The 21,398-nt window shown below is 38.7% G+C and overlaps 1 protein-coding gene across 6 annotated transcripts in view; it reads right to left on the reverse strand.

The window, feature by feature from the left end:
- CBFA2T2 (CBFA2/RUNX1 partner transcriptional co-repressor 2) overlaps positions 1 to 21,398 on the reverse strand; it is a 146,969-nt gene that overhangs the window by 81,290 nt on the left and 44,281 nt on the right. Inside the window, exon 1 of one of the 6 annotated variants that reach the window (XM_024559597.3) lies at positions 16,381 to 16,654. The exons of the other annotated variants lie outside the window; for them this stretch is intronic. The gene's annotated coding sequence lies outside the window, so the exon portion shown is untranslated. Of the gene's footprint in view, positions 1 to 16,380; positions 16,655 to 21,398 lie in introns of those variants that run through there. 6 annotated transcript variants of the gene reach the window in all.

Raw genomic sequence — 21,398 nt, forward strand, 5'->3', positions numbered from 1 at the left:
ATAAGGCTATATTCTAGTGGGGACTGAATCCAAACAGCATAAATGGAATGCAGTCGGGCACTCTGGCAGGGCAAATAACCATGTCTGCCATCAGAGCAAACTTCTAAGTTCCAATACCTACTTATTATATTATGAGGAGATCTCTGACAGAAATGAGACCTAAAGCCTATAAAACAAGCTGTGCCCTCACCCTAAATTGTCCTGCCTTCCCTGTTTTAGGCATTTTGCAAGCTCCTACTTTAAGGTCTAACCCAAACCTTACCTCTTCATTAGCTCTCCCAGGCAATTAATTGAATCTTGACAGAATTAAACTCTCCCATTTACCTGCACTTAACGTCCCTTATAAACATCTGTGCAATATCATTTGTCATATTGTAATTTGTTTCTGGGCCTTTCTCCATTAGCCCAAGTGAGTTCCTTGAGCTCTTCAAATTTTATAACCAGAGCATCTACCTAGTGTATCTGATACATAATATACACTATAACTCTTTCCTAATGTGACTTAACTAAATTGCAGTAAGAAGGGTTTCTTAACCTTTTCTGTTAAGAACTTCTCAAGCTGTGTGCTAAGGAACACTGGAGAGGTGTGAATGGTTACGAATGGTCGGAGATGACTGATTTCCTCAGCCTGGGATGGCCAATCAGAACTTACCAATTTCTCTGGTGTGCTATGATGTGAAAAGGTTGGAAAGTACTATAGTGAATAAACCTGTAGTGAAGATTTACTTTTAAAATACTAAACTAATAGAAAAGTAGGATTAAACACTATACTAATGGTGACATCAACGAGGCATCAAGAAAAAAATACAATGAGTAGAATAATTGCTTCACATACTGTTCACTAGAAAATAAAGGTTTCAGAATATTGGCATCAGGTAAAGCATCATATCCTGCAAGAGAAAAATAACATTACCACCTCCCATAGCAGCCAGCCTGTGCAAACACCATATGGTCTGCTAATTTAGTCAAAAAGAACCCCAGAATTTACTTTTTCATTCTGCAGATTGAAATGAAAATAAAGTTGCTAGAAATATTTTAGAAATCATTTTGGCAAATATCTAATGAAACACATACAGTACCCAAGTTTTTATTCACCATTTTTAAACCTCCTGTAGAATGCACAAACACCTCTTATAGGCTACATTAAGAACTGATCAGCTCATTCTTTTCATTTTCCTTTTTATCTTAAAATAACCAATCATTACTTTGTATCACCTCCCGCCCCACCCTCACTTCCCCCCAACCCACTGCCACCCCAAGTTCAAGTCCTTGACAGACAAAATTCAGACCTTCATCTCCCTGACTCTAAGATTGCCCCCTTGAAATTCTCCTTTTGCCCAAATGCCAGTCCATTTCCCTGTTTAAAAAAAAAAAAAAAAAAAAAAAAAGCCTAAAGCAACAACAACACTGTAAGATAGAATGCAGTGTGTAACCTAGACATTCACTACCTCTCCACTTTGACCTCATACTTTACTGGGACTCTTTTCTCCATCTCTTCCAGGCTAACGTTTATTCACACATGGAGAACTGACCTGGTTATCATCTCTTCAAGGGAACACTTTTCCTGATTTATTATGCTAGGATAAAAGACTCTTTTAGGTATGTGTTCTCTAAGCAGATAATAGCAAGGTAAAAAAAACCCAGAGTTTTTCCTTTTGGTTTTATCTAAAATGTTAGTGCAGGGCTGAGAGGCAATAGCTTCATTCCACTTAGGATCCTTCTCCAAATTCCTTGGGTCTTAATCTCCTGCTGGTTTTAAGGGCTGTTTTTAAAATGTCTTCTGCCGTATGCCACCTCAAAACCCATTTGGGTACAGATGAATGTTAAAGACTAAAAAGACCTTGCAAACTACTTTTAGAGAAGAGTGTTTTTGTTATTAAACTAATCCCCTACAATATATGAATGTTTCACCTGCAACTTTCCATGCCTCATTAAGACCTGTATTTCTTTAAACCTTACTCAAAATTCTTTAGCCTCTCATTTTGAGGATTTCATGCTTATGTTAAAAAAAGATGAATGCAACCTCACAGGTACAGTCAAAATTATACCCCACAAGGAACTTTCATTCTCAATCTTTGTCATACATAATATATACTTAAAAGGTGAGAGGCACAATGTGCCACAAAAAAAGTACTGAAACCTTTTATATCCATCATCTCCTTGCACACTCAAAATCAGCACCTTCTCAGTAGAGATTCTCCTTAACTACCCCTTTACACACCTTCCTCAGCTGGACATGGATCTTAAATTGTTTCCCTTTCTCCTTAGCATTTCCCACTTTTATAACATATTATCAAACATTATATATATATTTATATATATATATAAAAACATATAATTTAGCCTACATATATATTACTCACTAATCATCTTTACTATTTGTCTCTCCCAGAAGAATTTAAGGTAGGGTCTTTGTTTTATTCACTGATGTAACTTCAATGCCTAGAACAGTGCCTGGCACACAGTGGGACTTAAATATTTAAACGAATGAATGAACAACGAGGGCAGATGTAACAATTATTTGAAAGCAGTCTTCTCCCAATCTCAACATTCAGTCCATCAACAAGTTCAGAAAACCCCACCTACCTCTAAAAACATACCAAATCATCTCTTCTTCTTCTGCCACGAATCTACTCCAAACTCATTATTTTTTACTTCTGGTCTTGCTGCTTTCAGCTATGCGCCCATACAATTTTCTCTCTATGCCACAAGATGAGCGATCTTTATAAAATATAAATCACATCACATTACTACCCCACTAATAACCCTTCAATGCTTACCCATCACTCAGAATAAAATCCCAGTTCCTCACTTTGGCTTTTACAAAGCTTGACAGAAGCGATCTACTATCTCTCTTCCTCTCTATCTTCTTTTGCCTACTACACTGTAACTAGAGTGACTGTTTTTCTGTTCAATGAACACATCAAGCTCATTACTACCATATAACGTTTGCACTGCTTTTCTCTGTAATATTCTTCCATCTGATGTCTCCTAGACGACTTGTCATTCAGACAACAGCTCTATTTACTGTTTCAGACAGACTAAATTCATCATTCAGTGTCATATCCTCTTTATTTGTTAATGGAATCTTTTGCTCAGAACTATATTTCTATTACCCCGACTTAAAAACATTAAAAAAAAAAAAATCTCAGTGGAAAAACAGTATAAAGAACTCCCTTGATACCATTCACCCAAATTGACTGATTAACTGACTTATGTCTTTTATCATTATCTTATCTACCTAGCCACTCTACCTCCCTCCCTCCCTCTTTTTTTGTCTAAACCCCTTGAAAGTAAGCTAGTTCCTCCTTACCTTTAAATATTTTGGTGTGTAATTGCTAAGAGATAGGATATTCACTTAAAATAAGCGCAGTACAATTACCAAAATAATGTTAATGCTATAGCACTATCTAATCTACAAACCTTATTCTAAAATTTGTATGGAGAACACATTGAAAATACAGCTATCTATGAACCAGAAAATGGGCTCTCACCAGACATGGAATTTACGGGGACCTTGATCTTGGACTTCCTAACCTCCAGAACTATTCAATCCCAATCACCAGCAGAAACAGAAAAAAGGTGGCAGCAGCCCAGGAGATCACTTTAATTCAACACATCTTATAAACAGTTCCACCAAAAACTGCAACAAACATTTATTAAGTACCTACCATGGAGCAAAAACCAGGCTAGTTGCTAGATATTCAATAACAACAAATACAGACAGGATCCCTCAGGGAGTTTACATATTGTTTAGGGTTGAGAGCAATGAAAACAGGTGGGGAAATACTGGTTGCCTTGACAGCAGATAGGAAACAGATATGAAAAAGATTTTAATTCCATCTAAACTTAGATTTTAGTCGAAGAACGACAATAACAAAAAAGCTCTTTAAGAGATTTTTGCAAAGAAGTGACAAAAATGTATTTGTTTCTAGAAAGATCACCCATGTTCCACAAGAGTGATGAAACAGTGGGAAAAGATAGAAAGTAGATAGGTCAGTGAACAGGATTTTGTGCTAATCCAGGTAAAAGAAAGCACCAGTGGTACAGAAATGAGATGGAAATAAATGCATTTTTTTAATATAAAATAAAATTCATATGGAAAAGTATAACTGAGGGGTCGAGTGCCCTTAGTGGTCCCCCAAACTGTCTCATTGCTTCAAAACAGTGTTTGGACAAAACAGACTCAGAAACACTGCATTATCCCAGCCTCCAAGCACCCTCCAACCTCTTTTCCAGTCACCACCTGCAGGACCACATCAGCCATCCTCAGCCCCTAAGGTCAGGGAACATTGTTTTTTCACCTTAACCTCTTACTGCTGAACAACTATGAGCTCCCAAATTTGTCAGAATTATTCCACCGAGGTGGAGGGTGCTGTTAAACACCTGCTCAACCTGCATGTATGGGCCTCCTATACCTACCTCTCTCTAGGCATTTTGACTGTGAAAATGTGGCTCTGGAGGGTGTAGACCACTTCTTCAGTGAGTTGGCCCAGGAGAAATGCAAGGGTGTCAGTGTCTCTTAAAGATGCAAAACCAGCACAGTGACTGCATTCTCTTCCAGGATGGACTGAAGCCCAAGATGAGGGGGATAAACTCAGGATGCCATGGAAGGAGCCATGGAAGGTGCCATGAAGAAGAATCTGAACCAGGCCCTTTTGGATATGTATGCCCTGGATTCTACCCAAACAGACACTCATCTCTATGACTTTCTGGAGAATGCCTTCCTGCATGAGGAGGTGAAACTCCAGAAGATGGGCGACCACCTGACTAACCTCCACAGGCTGGCCAGCTCCCTGGCAGGTCTGGGCCAGTTACTTCTTCGGAAGGCTCACCCTCAAGCTGACTAGGAACCTTTGGAGACCAGAAAAGACTTTGAGGGACCTTATGCATTCCCCTGGTGTCTGGCTTTAGCCTAAGCCTCTCCCTGAAACCCTTAGGCATCCTTTGAGCCATCCTGAGCCCTCTCCCACCCACTGACCAAATGAAACAACAAAGCTTTTGCAGCGGGGGGAAAAAATGAGGGGATCTCCTAAGAAATGGAGAATCCTCAGCCATAAAAACAGACTACTGATAAATGCAACAACATGGATGAATTTCGAAGTGTAGTATGCATGGGGAATGACTACAAAGGGGCACAAGGGGGCGATGGATACGTTCTCTATACTTTGATTGGTGGGGGCTACATGACTGTACATTGTCAGAATTCATAAAATTATACATCTAACAGGGTGAATGTTACTATATACAAATTCTACCTCAATTAATCTAACTTTAAAAAAGTGATTAAGGAGATTTTTAAAAATAATGAGGACAGGACCCTGGCTTTCTTAAAGCGTATTTGTAAAGGAACTAAATAAAATTTGTACAAAGGAAATGCCAATGGACATTTTGAAGAGCATGTCACACAGAGTTTAAAAAATAAAGGATTAGAGAGAACCAAGATGGCGGCATAGGTAGATACACTGCGCCTCCTTGCACAACCAGAACTGACAGAAAATCAAACGGCAAGGAAGTCCGACACCAAGTAGATAAAAAAGAAACAGACATCCAGACCGGTAGGAGGGGCGGAGATGGGCACCTGGTCGGAGAAGACTTGCATTGCGGTGGCAGGACCAAGACTGGCGGAGTGTGGGACGAACGGGGCAGGCAGTCTGACCACTAGCAGACCCTGCGGCCCCACAGTTGCGCACAGATAAACCGAGAGGGCCGGACTCAGAGTGGCGGAGAACAGGGCAGGCAGAGCGACGGGTAGCACCCTGCGGCCCCACACTCGCCCACAGATAAACTGGGACGAATGGCGGGGAGAGAAGCGGACTGCATAATCCAGCGCTTCAGTGCAGGGGGGGGGGCGGGGGGAGGGTCGCGTGGGGATAAAGCCTCAAACCTCTGATTGAAAACACCCGTAGGGGTTGAGGTGGCAGCAGGAGAGACTCACAGCCTCACAGGAGAGGTCGTTGGAGAGACCCACAGGGGCCTAGAGTGTGCACAGGCCCACCCACTCGGGAACCAGCACCAGAGGGGCCCAACTTGATTGTGGGTAGCAGAGGGAGTGACAAAATCCGGTGGAGAGTGGAGCGGGCGCCATTGCTCCCTCTCGGCCCCTCCCCCACGTACAGCATCACAGCGCAGCCACCAGCCTTACCCCGCCCCGGGGAACACCTAAGGATCCGCCCCTTAAAGTAACAGACGCGCCAAGACAAAAAAAAAAAAAAAAATGGCCCAAGTGATAGAACACTTCAAAGCTCCAGAAAAAATACAACTAAGCGAGGAAGAGATAGCCAACCTATCGGATGTACAGTTCAAAACACTGGTTATTAAGACGCTCACAGAATTGGTTGAATCTGTTAGAAAACTAGATGAAAAAATGAAGCCTATGCCAAGAGAAACAAAGGAAAATGTACAGGGAACCAATAGTGAGGCGAAGGAAACTGGGACTCAAATCAACAGTGTGGACCAGAAGGAAGAAAGAAACATCCAACCAGAAAAGAGTGAAGAAACAAGAATTCAGAAAAATGAGGAGAGACTTAGGAACCTCCAGGACATCTTTAAACAATCCAACATCTGAATTATAGGGGTGCCAGACGGAGAAGAGGAAGACCAAGAAATTGAAAACTTATTTGAACAAATAATGAAGGAGAACTTCCCTAATCTGGCAAAGGAAATAGACTTCCAGGAAGTCCAGGAAGCTCAGAGAGTCCCAAAGAAGCTGGACCCAAGGAGGAACACACCAAGGCACATCATAATTACATTAGCCAAGATTACACAGGAGAGAATCTTAGAAGCAGCAAGAGAAAAGGACACAGTTACCTACAAAGGGGTTCCCATAAGACTGTCAGCTGATTTCTCAAAAGAGACCTTACAGGCAAGAAGGGACTGGCAAGAAGTATTCCAAGTCATGAAAGGCAAGGGCCTACATCCAAGATTACTCTATCCAGCAAAGCTATCATTTAGAATGAAAGGGAAGATAAAGTGCTTCTCAGATAAGGTCAAGTTCAAGGAGTTCATCATCACCAAGCCATTATTATATGAAATGTTAAAGGGACTTATCTAAGAAAAAGAAGATCAAAAATAGGAACAGTAAAAATGACAGCAAACTCACAGTTATAAACAACCACACCGAAAACCAAAACAAAAGAAAACTAAGCAAACAACTAGAACAGAAACAGAACCACAGAAATGGAGATCACATGGAGGGTTATCAATAGGGGATTGGGAGGGGGAGAGAGGGGGGAAAGGTACAGAGAATAAATAGCATAAATGATAGGTGGAAAATAGACAGGGGGAGGGTAAGAATAGTATAGGAAATATAGAAGCCAAAGAACTTATAAGTATGACCCATGGACACGAACTATAGGGGGGGAATGTGGAAGGGAGGGGGTGGGCAGGATAGAGTTGAGTGAAGGGGCGGAAATGGGACAACTATAATAGCATAATCAATAAATATATCAAAAAAAAAGGATTATTAGAAGACAGAGCTGGGCAAATCACCTAGAATGCTGTACAAAGACATAATGTAAAAAATACAAAAGAAAGGACAAAAAACATGGAGAGCAGCGGAAGAGGGTCCAAAACAAATCTAAAACAAATTCCAGAAAGATTCACAGAGCAAATGAGAGCAAATGGGGAAGTGACACTATTCAAAGACATTGCAGACAAGAATTTTTGGAGTATAGTCTTGAGCCCCACAAATTGGAAGCCGTCGCATCTCTAGAACAATAGAAATCACCACTCCCAAGGGCTCATGGAAAATAACTATCAACCTTTAACCTCTAACCTCAGTTAATCATCATTCAAGTAAGAGTAGAAAAACATTATTTTCAGACTAATACAAAAAGAGTTTACCATTCACAGACTGTTTCTCTAAGAACTAGTAACAGCCCTGGTCAGGTAGCTCAACTGGTTAGAGTGTCCTGATACGCCAAGGTTTTTGGTTCGTCCCCAGTGAGGGCAGATACAAGAACCAACGAATTAATACATCAATAAATGGAACAACAGATAAATGTTTCTCTTTCTCTCTCACACATACACAAAATCAATGTCTTAAAAAAATATTTATTTATTTTTAGAGAGAGAAGGGAGGGAGAAAGAGAGGGAGAGAAACATCAATGTATGGTTGCCTTTCACCCCCCCCCCCGCCACTTGGGGACCCAGCTGGCAACCCAGGCGTGTGCCCTGACTGGGAATCGAACCAGCGACCCTTTGGTTGGTTCTCAGGCTGACACTCAGTCCACTGAGCCACACCAGCCAGAGCTATAAAACAATTTTTTAAACACTGATGTTTCTCTCTCCCTTCCTTTTTCTTAAGAAAAAAAAAAAAAAGAAGTAGTAACTGAAATACTTTGAAAGGAAGGAAAAATTATAATAAAGATGAACTATAAGCAGCTAAGTTGATGTACACTGGTAAACCTACATTAATATTGGCTACAAAAATAATAACAGTAATTATTGTTAACTGTGTGATGAGTATAATAAAACACAAAGTCGAAATAAAATCCTAGACAGAATATATAGAGAAGAAAAGTTGCTGGTTTTGAGGTGCTCTCTGATCGCTATTTAAAAAGCGGGGGAGGTATGTGCACTAATGTATTAGACTTTTAAGTGTACATATTAAAATCTTAAGAATAAGCCCTGGCCCTGACCTGAGTGGCTCAGTTGGCTGGGCATTGTCCTATAAAGTGAAAAGGTTGATGATTCGATTCTGGGACAGGACACATGCTTGAGGCACATGCACAGGGCAACCAATTGATGTATCTCTCACACATCAATGTTTCTCTCCCTCTCTTTCTCCCTCACCTCCCTTCTCTCTACGAATAAATAAAATCCTTAAAAAAAAAAAAGAATAAGCCCTGGCTGGTCTGGCTCAGTGGATTGAGTGCTGGCCTGCAAACCAAAGGTTGGCCGGTTCGATTCTCAGTCAGGGCACATGCCTGGGTTGTGGGCCAGATCCCTAGATGGGGACACCAAGAGGCAACAACACATTGATGTTTCTCTCCCTCTCTTTCTCCCTCCCTTCCCCTCTCTCTAAAAATAAATAAATAAATCTTTAAAAATATTTTTAAGTTTTAAGAATCATAAAAATAAGGGAAATGTAACATCCAAACAAAAAGAAATATAGAAAGCAGTTTTTAATCTCCAAGGAAAAGAGGAAAGAAAGGAAGTAAAGGAAAAATTAAAAGCCTCAGGTGATACTAGTAAGTCCAAATATAGAATCATTGAATATAAACAGACCAGAGTTAGCAAGTAAAAGAATGTTTTTTAAACTGAATTCAAAAAAAATTCAAGTATTTGCTATTCTTAAGATTAATGTCTATATCATAATGATACTAAAAGTTTAAGAAAAAATGATAAAGCAAATGGATTGGCAAATTAATATTACAGAAAATAGGCTTTAATTTAAAAAGCTGTACTGGGGACAAAAAAAATGTCATTATCACAATGATAAAGGAAATTCATTAGGAAAATATAATAATCCTGAAAAAAGTATGTACCCAACAGCATGGGTTCAAAAACAACATTTTGACAGAACTGCAAGAAAAATGAAAAACACATATTCACAGTAGGTTTTGACACACTTTTCTTAAAAGCTGGTAAGACTGAAAAATTAGTATAGCTATAGCGTGTTTGAACAATACAATCAACAAGTTTGTTATATATGGAAACGTCCATTATTAGGCAGTAAGATGGGATAATTCTGAAGCTCAAAAGACAAACATGATTCAGATATAAATTTGGGGATCGTCAGCATATAGATGTGGTTAAAGCCACAGGAATATGAGACGCAGTTAAAAGGTATTAAGCAATCATCTCTCAAACAGTAGAAAAAGTGCAGTATGGAATATCCTCTAATGTCTATATGTCTATCTTCAAACTCACCCACTGTTTTCATTTGTCCAGTACAGTGTATACATATATTGATTTGTGTATTCCAAATGCCGAGAAAATAAAGTAGCAAATTAAAAAGAAACAAAGAAAGTTGAAGGACCTCCAAAAATATGTACTACAGTATTTGAAATCGACTCCAAAAACCCAAAATTCCCAGGACAAATCATTGATTCTCCTAGCCCCTCCCTCCAAATACTTTGAAAAGATCAGGTGTTAGAGATGGTTCCCTTGGCTGGAAAAACAAGGAATCACTTTAATTTTATTCACTCTCCAAAATAAAGATGGAAAATAACATTTCTAGATCAATTACACCAAGCCTTCCGACCTCTCCTACTTTAGACACTACTGAAGAGCAGGGCTGGACAGGAGGCAAGTGAGGTACCCTAGGGCTCAAATTTAAGTGTAGGGCTGACCAGGGCATGAGTGCCTCCAATTTTTCACCTAATTATCTCATTTACCTCACCCCAGTCTCAGCCCTGTTGAAGAATCTGTACCACAACTGTTATCTGGGCCATCAAAACACACCTGGTCTTTTGCCATGCTTCTCCACTTGGGGCAACAGAAGAATGCTTTGCCGTTCCCATTCAAAAAACAATAACAAGACAAAAACTACCGTTAGCCTCATCATAGCATTAGCCTCAGGAGAGGTATGGGACAATTCATCTCATACTATTCCTAGGGCTGAACAGAAAATTAGTCTCAGGCTAGAATGCAAACTCCTTTTCCTACTCAACTTTGTTTCCATCATGCCTAGCATGATAGAATAAAGACTCATATTTCTTGTCAGACAGACCATTAAAGGAAAACCCTACTCTTCATGAGCATGAGAAAAACCAAAAACACATGTATGCACACCTCAAGACAACAACAGCTACAGCCACATCACGCTCGCAATCAGCCCCAACTTTTACTAGCTCCAAACTTCAAATGAAAGCACACTTATTTTTAGCCAGAACACTCCGTTTTAAATCGCAGCTCTCCCCTTTCCTGACCTAACTTTCCATTTCTCCACTGCTGAAATGAGGGGGCGAATTAGAAAGCTTGCAAAATACTCTTCAGAAACTACAAATCCTATTCTGTTCTAAATGTAATCACATGGCTTTACCTAGAGACTTGCCTTCATCAGAGAGATCATGTAAAATGTGACTGCCATGAGCTCTTCAAATTCTAGGACCTTTTTAAACTCCAAATTCCAGAAGAGAAAGGAAAAGAAAAAAGAAGAAAAAAGCAAAAGGACATTTCCCCAATAGAAATGGCATTAAGTTCCACAATTATTGTACTTACGAGATATGCACCATGTAGCTAAGCTCAACATAATTAAATTGTTAATTTAAGTAACTTAACTCGAAATGGTGTACACGCAAAACTTAAAACTGGTTTGCACAGCTAAACTCAGCAGTCAAAAGATCTTAGTTAATTACCTCCAACGTGATTTTCTGGGCTGTTTACTTCTGAAGGTTACTAGGACCAGATACTCTTCATGGATAGGGGCCATGAGTTTGTCAAGATCACAATATAACTCATCAGGAGCCAGTAACAATTTCAAGTTGAGGTTTTAAGCCTGGTAACCCGTTTGAGATTACAACCTTGATTTAGACCATTAGAAAACTTAATTTGTTTACTGATGAAGGAAGAAAAAATTCTAGGACACCAACCTCCTAGTAGTATTTTTCCCAATAAATAAACTGAGACTACAGTTTGTGCAAACAACACAATAATGCAAAATTAAAGGACTTAACTAATTCTAACTGCATCTAGTTTCCCCACCAAATATTATCATTTTAAACAAGGCCCTTTTCCTAACAACTGCCCATCTTGATTAAATTTAATAAATGGAAAAGCAAATGACAGAAAATTTTGTGTCCCCCACCCCCACCCCAGGGGCCCTCTGGGTCATGGTTTGCTTGCCTGTTAAGAGTGTGGTATAAAATATTTAAAGTACTGACTAATATTTTCCATAAAAGCCCATCCAAAGTCTAAAAGCATTACTGCTCAGATAGGGATTTATCTCCAGACATCTAAAGATTTACTATATTCCACTTATGACACGCTGGGTTTTTTACATCTAGTATTTGGGTAGGAGGTGGTACAGGGAGAAAGAGGGTGTAATTAGTTTTGCTTGTAAAACGTTCATTACAGTTGTAGTGCCAACTGAGCTATACAGCCTATTGGGGGTCTAATAGATTTCAGGGTATTATAGTTTGAGTAATAGAGGTGGGGGTTGTGGTGGAAATCAATAAATTGCTACTACTTCTTTGCAGAGACCCATATGGAAGTAATCAAGCGCAAGGGTGGCAGCTGGGGCCAATAACAGTCACCTGCAGTTGAGGGACATGGGGGTTTCAGATGGGTTTTTAATGCTAATTTCCTACAGAAACAATGAGCTAGAAAGAGCAGAGTAACAGACGAGGCCGGATGAAGAAAGACCAGCCAGAACAATGCCTGCACCTGGTGCTGGGAGCAGAGGGATAGAGCCGGCACGCGCCCGCCAGCAGCACAGGGCACATCTGTCACCCACAAAGCAGCCCAACCCCCAGCTCTTCCAGCAGGATAAGTAATGACAGTCCCTAAACATTAACAGCTTGCCACACAGCAACAGGTTTGCGTTTTTCAGGATGCTACATTCCCTACACACACCCTTCTCCCATGACTAAGAATTAGTTAAGGAAACAAGGTTGGTTCCCTGTCAGCCTGAAGAGAGACTTGAAAATACGCAAAAAACACAGTTTAACTAAATCTCTTAGTTACTGTGACTTTGATGTAGGGGGGACTACGAAAAATCACATGGAAAGATAAATTTTTTAAAAGTATTCATGCAGCAAATATCATACTTATTACTTTTTTTAACTTAATCCTTAGAACCCACAATACCAGCTATTTTTACTCCCGTTTTACAGGTGAGAGAATTTGGGCTTAGAGGTGAAGGTTAAATTAGCTCATGGCTACACAGCCTAGTGGCAAAACCTACACAGTCTTTTCCCTACCTTTCCACCTGTCCTTACAACTATCGCCAAACGAAAATATTGCATTTACTTCAGATCTCCAGCTACGAGAAGCAACTGCAGTTACATGTACATGTATATCCTATGCAGAACTGCACCCCCTCCCCCGCCAGGCACCTAGTAGAAGCTGCTCAGGATTGCATGATGACAGGACTTCTGCTAGCTGTTGCTTTAAACAAAGCACAAAAGGTTGCTGTTGCAGGCTTTGAGATGCTTTAGAAAAGAGAATCCATTGGCATTTTAAGTTTCTCAGAATAAATGTGATGCCACATGGGACTTAAAAGTTAAAGTCTGTTTGGAAAATGCATCAACCAGTGAAAATATAAAAACCAGTTGTTATAGTGAGGTTTTTTCCCCCTGCAAGTTACAGCCACCACTCATTCCTATATTTACTGAATTGTACTTGGAGGAAAAAATTAAATATCTCACACAGTCCATCATAGTAGAAACCTTTTAAATTAGAGCTACCAGGCATAAATTACAAGGTTAAAAAAAGGGGGTAGGAGGATATGCACAATACGTGTATTAGATATGTATCTCAGAAGCAAACAGATTCAGCTTGGATTTGTAAAGATGGCAACAGTAGCTAGGCATAATTGAAAAAGTAGAAATTAACACTGTAGCTATGCATTTGAAGTCTGATTTAAGGCACTGGAGGAGCTGGATGGAAAGTGAACCTTTCTGTGCACTCACTATGCTTCTCCCAATACTACCTCTTTTAAAACAGTTCTAACTCTAAGTTGGCAGTAACTTCCGGGCTTACTATTTTTGTGTGTTCATGTACATTTTATCTTCTCAGAGACTTCTTAATCCCTTACCATATTATCACACACAACAGGCAATAGAAAATGTCTGTAAAGTGAATGTCCTAGAAACTCAGAAGACAATTCAAGTCCAAGCTCAGCCACCAACTAAGGTTATCAAGCTCTGGGCCAGGCAGACGTTTTACTATTCCACTACCCTTCCCTCAACTTTTCTTATCTAGAAAATAATGCATTTGACTAGATCATCCTTAAGAACCCTTTCAACCCTAACATTTCCCACAGGTCATCACTGAGGACTTATGAACACTTCTAGCACGGAGAGGCCTTAAAATAACTTCAATGAACTGATCCAAACGACCTTTCAGATCCACTTGAATTCTTGCAATTTTGTATATAATATGTTCATTCAAACTCCAAAGCATTCTTTCCTAATGTTCCAAAGATGCAATTTAAATGTCATTATCCTTGTTCTACACTTTGATGTTATTGCATTATAAAAAAAATCCTTAGTTGGGTCATTCCAGAAGCCAATTTACGTTTCCTCTTTTCACAGTAGTAGAGATTCTCTGAATACTTTCTTTTAAAAAAATGTATTTGTTTATTTACTTTTAGAGAGAGGGGAAGGGAGGGAGAAAGAGAAAGAAACATAGATGCAAGAATGAAACAATCGGTTGCTTCTCATAGCACCCCCCGCCGGCACCGAACCCGCAACCCAGGCATTTGCCCTAACTGGAATCGAAATGGCACTACTATTCACTCTGCCAAACGACACCCGACCAACTAAGCCACATCATCCAGGGCTCTCTGAATACTTTTGCAGTCTTCAGAAAGTACTATGATATTTTTTCCAGTGTTCAACTCAAAGATAATCTTCTTACTACCTTGGTAACAAGCAACTACTCTCCTGAACTGTGTGGTTACTAGTAGGACTTTTATCAACTACCTTTATTTGCATCCACTGGATCCTCACATCTTAAAACAAATATTATTTACCATTTTTTATGCTTCTTGAAACTCTAGCAACACAAGTATTCCTAGTATGGACATACAGCAGTATGCAAATCCCTTTTCAGCAGGGCAGACTCCAGCCTACATCACACTTCAGCATTAAGTCCTGTTCTTTCAACTGCAACTAGGAGCATGTCTCCTAGGGTATAATGAAAAGTACTTGCTCACTGAAGGGTTATCATGTAAATTCAGTATTAACACTGTAACCTCTCAAATATTCAGATAAGTCCCCAAAGATGCTGAACATTGCACCTATCAAAACACAAACTTGAAAATTCTTACTAAATCATTTAGTCAATTTGGGTAAGAGAATACTTATTAAAAGGAAGGTTCATTTAAAAAGTGTCCCCCACCAAAAAAAAAAAGGAATAAAAAGTGGCCCCCACCTTAAAAAAATATGGCTAAAAAGTCAAAAAATTTGAATAGTACTATACTGTCCAGCTAACATAAGTGAAGGCTGAAGAGCTCCAACGAATAAAAGTATTTTTTAAAGTTCCTATTTGAGAATTAGGAGAATCTTCAAGGCAAAAAATACAATTTAAACAGTATAGTCACAAAACAGTATAATTCAGTATCTCATTCCTGTTTGTTGACTTTTTGAAGTTCTGGTATAATGTAAGACGCTCATTTGCATTTGAATACTTAGAACGCTTTCCAAATCACTTATTACCATAATGAGGCTTAACAACAGGTACAGATGATCTGGGAGGTAGGTACAGTGAGAGAAAAGAACCCTGAAAACTAAAGTGATATAGACGAGACCCATTCTTAACCCAAACTTAAAGTTAAAAACTCAAATGATTTAGGAATCAATCACAGCAGAATAATGATTATCTAGAAACCTCTGAAATCTCTTGTATGCCTTCTATGTGCCAAATTTCCCCAATGATGACATGAGGCAGGAACTGCACAAAATAGAGTCTCAAAGAGAATAACTAGCTTGCTTGAGATCAGAGAACTAGTGAATAATTGCTGTACAGTATGTGTTGCTCTCAAACCCATGCTCTTCCCATAGTTGTCTGGATTTGGAGGCCTGGAAACATGAATACAATGTACAGAAATAGCAAAAAGCTAAATTATGCATCACAAACTAACAAAGAACACAGTAGCTATGTGCATGTGAATTTACTGCATGACAAAACTACTCCAAACTCACCATTCAAGTCAGATCTGTTGATGTTACTTGTTTATTTTGTATGTGAACAGAAGAAAACAGCATAGGGGTAAAATGTAATGGAAAAAAGGGAGGTAAATATATTAAAAGATACTGTTAGTTTTACTGTGATACCTTTTAGTTGTTATTCCCCTGAACATGTTGAAATAAAATCTAACACTAAGATTATTTTATGAGCCATCATTTTAACACTGCCTATTTGTATTACACATACTGACAGAGAGAAATTTCTGTCAAAACATCACAGAAAGACTCAGCATGGAATACCTTAGAGAAATATTTGTGAGACTACTTTTCTAGCCATAGAATTCATTTATTTTATGTGATTCAAGATACCACTCAAAAAGCATGTCATTCAAATAAAAGTGGCAAATGAAAAATGATACAGAATATGAACAAAATGAAGCAGCAAAACAATGAATAGCTAAATTCTAAACTCCTATCAAATATCAAAAAACATATCATCATAATCTGAAATAAGGAAAAAGCTTTGAAAGGCAGAGAATTGCCCATTGTAGCCCCCCAAACTAAATTAAAATGTACTTACCCCAAACGCCCAATTATAACAATCCAGATTTTTATTATACCAAATTTATGTGAAATAGATGTAAAAAAGCTCCTCTTTTTCTCCTCCTAATCTTCAAAGCCCAATCCGAAATCAGCCTTCCTCCTTTCATTAGCTGGACATGTGTCAGCTCTCTCACATCTGCGATTTCTCACTGACTAGAGCTGCCTGTCCCATTCCAGGGAAACACAGATGGATCCCAGATGGGAAGGTCCTGCCAAACAGACCAGCTCTTCACCTTGCCAGAATCCCCAGATACAGTCACAGTCTCTCTGTCTCTCTTTTTCCCTCCCTCCTACTCTTCCAACCCTCCCCGTTACCAGGGCTCTTTGCCAGCTGATGTCACTAAGTACACACCTCCCGGTGGCTCCTGGCCAATCTGACATTAACTTGTTAAATACGTGTAATTTGTTTATAGCTGACAATAACAGCAAGGATATTGTGCAAAGCCTATCTGTACAAGTCCCTAGTGGAATAACATGTAGAGACACACACAGAAATACAGACTCACATTTTTGGAAACACTCAAATGTTTAATAATTACTATTTAAAGTCCTACATATTGCCTGGTTTCTGCTATTGTTTCGTAGTTTCTGCTTTTTAAGCCAGGTTTTAAATTCTACATGTGACAAATTCCTTCTTAAAATGAATTATTAACATCTACTTTGGACATGTAATTGGATGAAAAATGTAAAGTTGCAAATTAATTTGGGGAATATAAACAGAAATGTATGTAAATGATTCACACAAGCTGCCTCTCACATCCAGACTTGGTAGCACTGCAAAACCGGCACGTGATTAAAATAAGACAATGCAGGCAACGTGGTTCTGATGCTGTAAAGATTATAAAATGAAAGATGGGGACATGGTACAAAAATTGTTTAAAAACAAGGCAAGTAGGAATGTAATAACATAATGTTTCACATGAAAGAAACTGTTCATGCAAGTTCTAACAATGAAGAGACAAAATTAAAAAAAATTTTTTTTAGAAATATAACAATGAGAACCCAGAGAAAAGGACTGAACTGCTCAAGGTCAGAGCTTAATCACTTACACACCCAAGCACCTAGCATATAATAGCTGCTCAGTCAATTTCTGCTAAATGAAAACCGATCATTGAAAACAAGATATTACCATTGGGGTGAACTGGCTGAAGGCTCCAGTGGACCTCCCTGTGCTTATTTTTTTTTTTTGTAACTTCCTATGAGTTTATACTTTAAAATACAAGTAAAAAGTCTTTTAAAAGGAGGGCAAGGGGAGGCCTGGCTGCTTCCTGGGTCACATTACATTAATACATACCCTGCAATAAAATCTCCATAAACAGATTAGAAATGAAAGATCCTCCATACACATAAACAAGGAGGTGAGGCTACAATTCTCTAACCCTTAATCTTCTAACATACTTGGGATATTGGGAATCTGTAAATGATTTTTCTGTCATGGCAATTTTCAGCAAATAGGAAGAGAGACTACTTCTGTCAAGGGCAACTCACGGACTAGGTTTCAGGTCTTCAGTTCATCCCAGGGGTTGTAATAATAGCAAGAGGAGCAGGCTGAGCATTTGCCATAGGTACTCACCAAGTATCAGAGACTGTTCTAATTTCTGAATCTTCACAAAAATCCTATATTAAATAGTGCCTCTTAGGTAGGTATTATCATTATCTCAATGCTACAGCTAAGTAAAGTAAGGCATGAAGAGTTAAGTGACTTAACCTACATAGCTAGTATCAGCACCAGGTAGTCTGAGTCCAGAGCCAGAGCATCAAATTACCCTGTATTGTCTAGTAGGAAAATGAATCTTAAGATGCTACTGGCTGTCCTAGATCACCAGCTCCAGCAGAAGCCAGCCACCATGTCATGAAAACACTCAGGCAGCACTGTGAGGTCCACATGGTGAGAAATGGAAATCAATTGCCAATGTCAACATCAACTTGCTCACATACCTAGCCACTACCATCCAGAAAAACTGCCTCGAACTCTGACCCACAGGAACTGTGTCAGAGAGTTATTTATTGTTTAAAACGGAAAAAGAGGTGGTTCCTTCACTTCCTGAACCCAGGTTATGCACCCTAAATACCATTCCCATTAAAAGGAAGCAGGGCTCTTTAGAAAAAGCTGACTTCAGGTATGGAGCAGGAAATGTACAAAATTTATGTCAGAAAGCAATAAAGTTATCTAAGACTTCTGGAGTTGTGTCCAAAGGACGTAGGAACTGATCTGAAGAGTGGCTGCCAACCAACTGAAGTTGGTTTAGTTGGTAAAGTTTAGTTGGTTTAGTTCCCACCAACTAAAATGAAATAATTTGAATATCAATAAAAAACAACTATAGTAGATTTAAACACAGCAAAATGCTTCAATTTATGAGTTTGTAATGGTACTTATTTAAAAACTAACTGATCTCATACTGGCAGATGTGGCTCAGTTGGTTGGGTGTCATCTGCAAACTGAAAGGTCTCCAGTTCTATTCCCAGTCGGAGCACATGCCTGGGTTGTGGGCTTGGTCCCCAGTGGGTTGGGGCACGTGTGGAAGGCAGCTGGTAGATGTTTGTTCCCTCTATTTCTCTCTCCCTTCCCCTCTCTAAAATCAAAAATAAAAAAGCAAACAAAAATAACTAATATCTCTTTTTGAAAGATAACTAGAGAACCCATTCATTATTCTAAAACTAGTGAATCATTTTATCTGCCTTCATACATGAACTGTATCTCTATATAGTTGGTGAAACCTGATCCCTATTGAAATAATCCAACTAAAATGAAAAAGTTATATACTTGCAGTATCATTCTGCAAATCCCAAATGAAAAAATTAATCCAGGTAACAATCAACTGCCACTATGAGATGAGGGATATATGGACGTGATATGCCTTCTAATGGACTTATACAATCACCTGGGAAGCATTATTAACAGAAAAAAGTAAGTCCGATCCGAGGGACCCAGATCTAATTACCAGTTCGTAGATCACTGAGGGAACAAAGGCAAATATTAGTGACAGCACAGCCTAAAATACGAGAAAATCTATAGTGTGAACAGCCCCTATTTTTAGGAAACAGGAATAGGAATGGGGTAAGGGAGTTGGAGGGGAATCTACACATTAAAGGAGAAATAAAAGACTTAATTGCAATATGTAAACCTTATTTGGATTCTAATTTGAACAAACCAACTACAAAAAATAAACTATGAAATAAGTGGGAAAATTTTAAGACTCACTTAATATTTAATTCTATTAAGGAATTATTTTAAGTTTTTAAGTTATAATAACAGATTTGTATTTATAAGTCCTTATCTTTTAAGAGATGTATACAGAAATGTTTTATTGATGTGTTTACATGCTATCTAGGATTTCCTTCAAGAGGAACAAGTTGGTAATTATTATAGCTGGATGTTTAAGTACATGAGAGGCCATTTTTAAGGCCTGATATTTTCCATAATGCAAAGTAAAATAAAAGCAGTTATTTCCTTTTTTTTAAACATTTATTTATTTTTAGAGAGAGAGGGCAAAGGTGGGGAAAAAGAGAGGGAGAGAAACATTGATGTGAGAGAGAAACATCATCAACTGACTCTCATAAGCGGCCCAACCAGGGGGACACAACCAGCCCCCTGACCAGAATCAAACAGGCGACCTTTCACTCTGCAGGACAACGCCCAAACAACTGAGCCATACCAGTCAGGGCACAGTGATTTCTTTAAGTGTGCTAAATTATGGGTGAAGCTGGCAGATGAATAGGAAAAAAATTTTAAGTCATTCAGACAAAAGGAATTAAGGTCTGGCATAAGGTTTAATGTGAGCCCAGCATACTTGTTTACCTCAATGACCACATAATGAGTTGATGCATCATCAACTTTTAAAAATAAAGGATGAGAAGCCAACACTGCAACATATTAGGAATAATGAACAAAACTGCTAACTTGGTTGCGGTACAACACAATTTATGAAGGCATTGGGGTTTTTTTGTGTGGGGGCGGGGGAGTTGTGTTTTTATGATTTTATTTGAGTCCAACTGAAGACATATGCCAGGGAGCAAGATCTCAAATATTCCCAGGGGTTGCTTGTTTTTTAAAAGAATGTTTTTAATGTTCTCCTACAGGATATACATATCAGAATATATGTACCCCAAGGTGTTAGATTTGAATTGGAGGTATCAATAAGAACACTTTTATATTTTATATTAAAAATAACTGACACAGAAACACACACATACACATTCATACATACTTCCTAGCTGTTTGCTGACAGGGTCTAGATGCAATGACACCTCATAGTTACAAACACATCTTACAGATCTTGGTTTCTAAACCACATTTTCTACTGAAACCAAGGCTCCTTGGAGAAATGGTCCATCCAGGATGGGGCAGAGATATTACAAAATAAGCACACAACATCTTGAACAACAAAGTGAAAGACTACTCAGAAATCATGGGGACATGTCAAAACACACTGAAGCCAGATAGAAGGAGCTGCCACGGTCAAATGTGGGACAATTTGAGCATCAAAATCAATGATAATAAAGGTTAAAGCATAGTATGACTGACTGTAAAACAAACTATTAATTTTTTTAAATGAATCAATACTGAAGAAAGGAAAGCTATTCCTTTTAGTAGGTGTCAATTTGAAATACAGAATGATCAAAGTAGAAAATCACCACTGGTATAGATTAGTGGATAGAAAATTGATGAAAAACAGGATATATATCTACATTGTCTCAAAATACATCTTACAAGTTTCTTATTGATTTCAAAGAGGAAAAGAGTAACTCTGCAGTGAAGTAACCAGATAGACCAACTTTAAAAAAATGAACACAAGTTGTCATTTAACATCACCAATCACCAATATTGAGATGAAATGACATCATGTGCCTCCCCAAATGACACATTAAGAATACAATATTACTTTGATAGCATTCTGGCCAAAAATCTATAATCTGAATCTAATCATAGGAAAAACATCAGACAAGTGAGGCATTCTTTATGTTTTGTACTCTTCAAAATTGCCTGGGTCGAGA

The sequence above is a fragment of the Desmodus rotundus genome, chromosome 6 (assembly GCF_022682495.2).
Source record: "Desmodus rotundus isolate HL8 chromosome 6, HLdesRot8A.1, whole genome shotgun sequence".
Taxonomy (NCBI): Eukaryota; Metazoa; Chordata; class Mammalia; order Chiroptera; family Phyllostomidae; genus Desmodus; species Desmodus rotundus.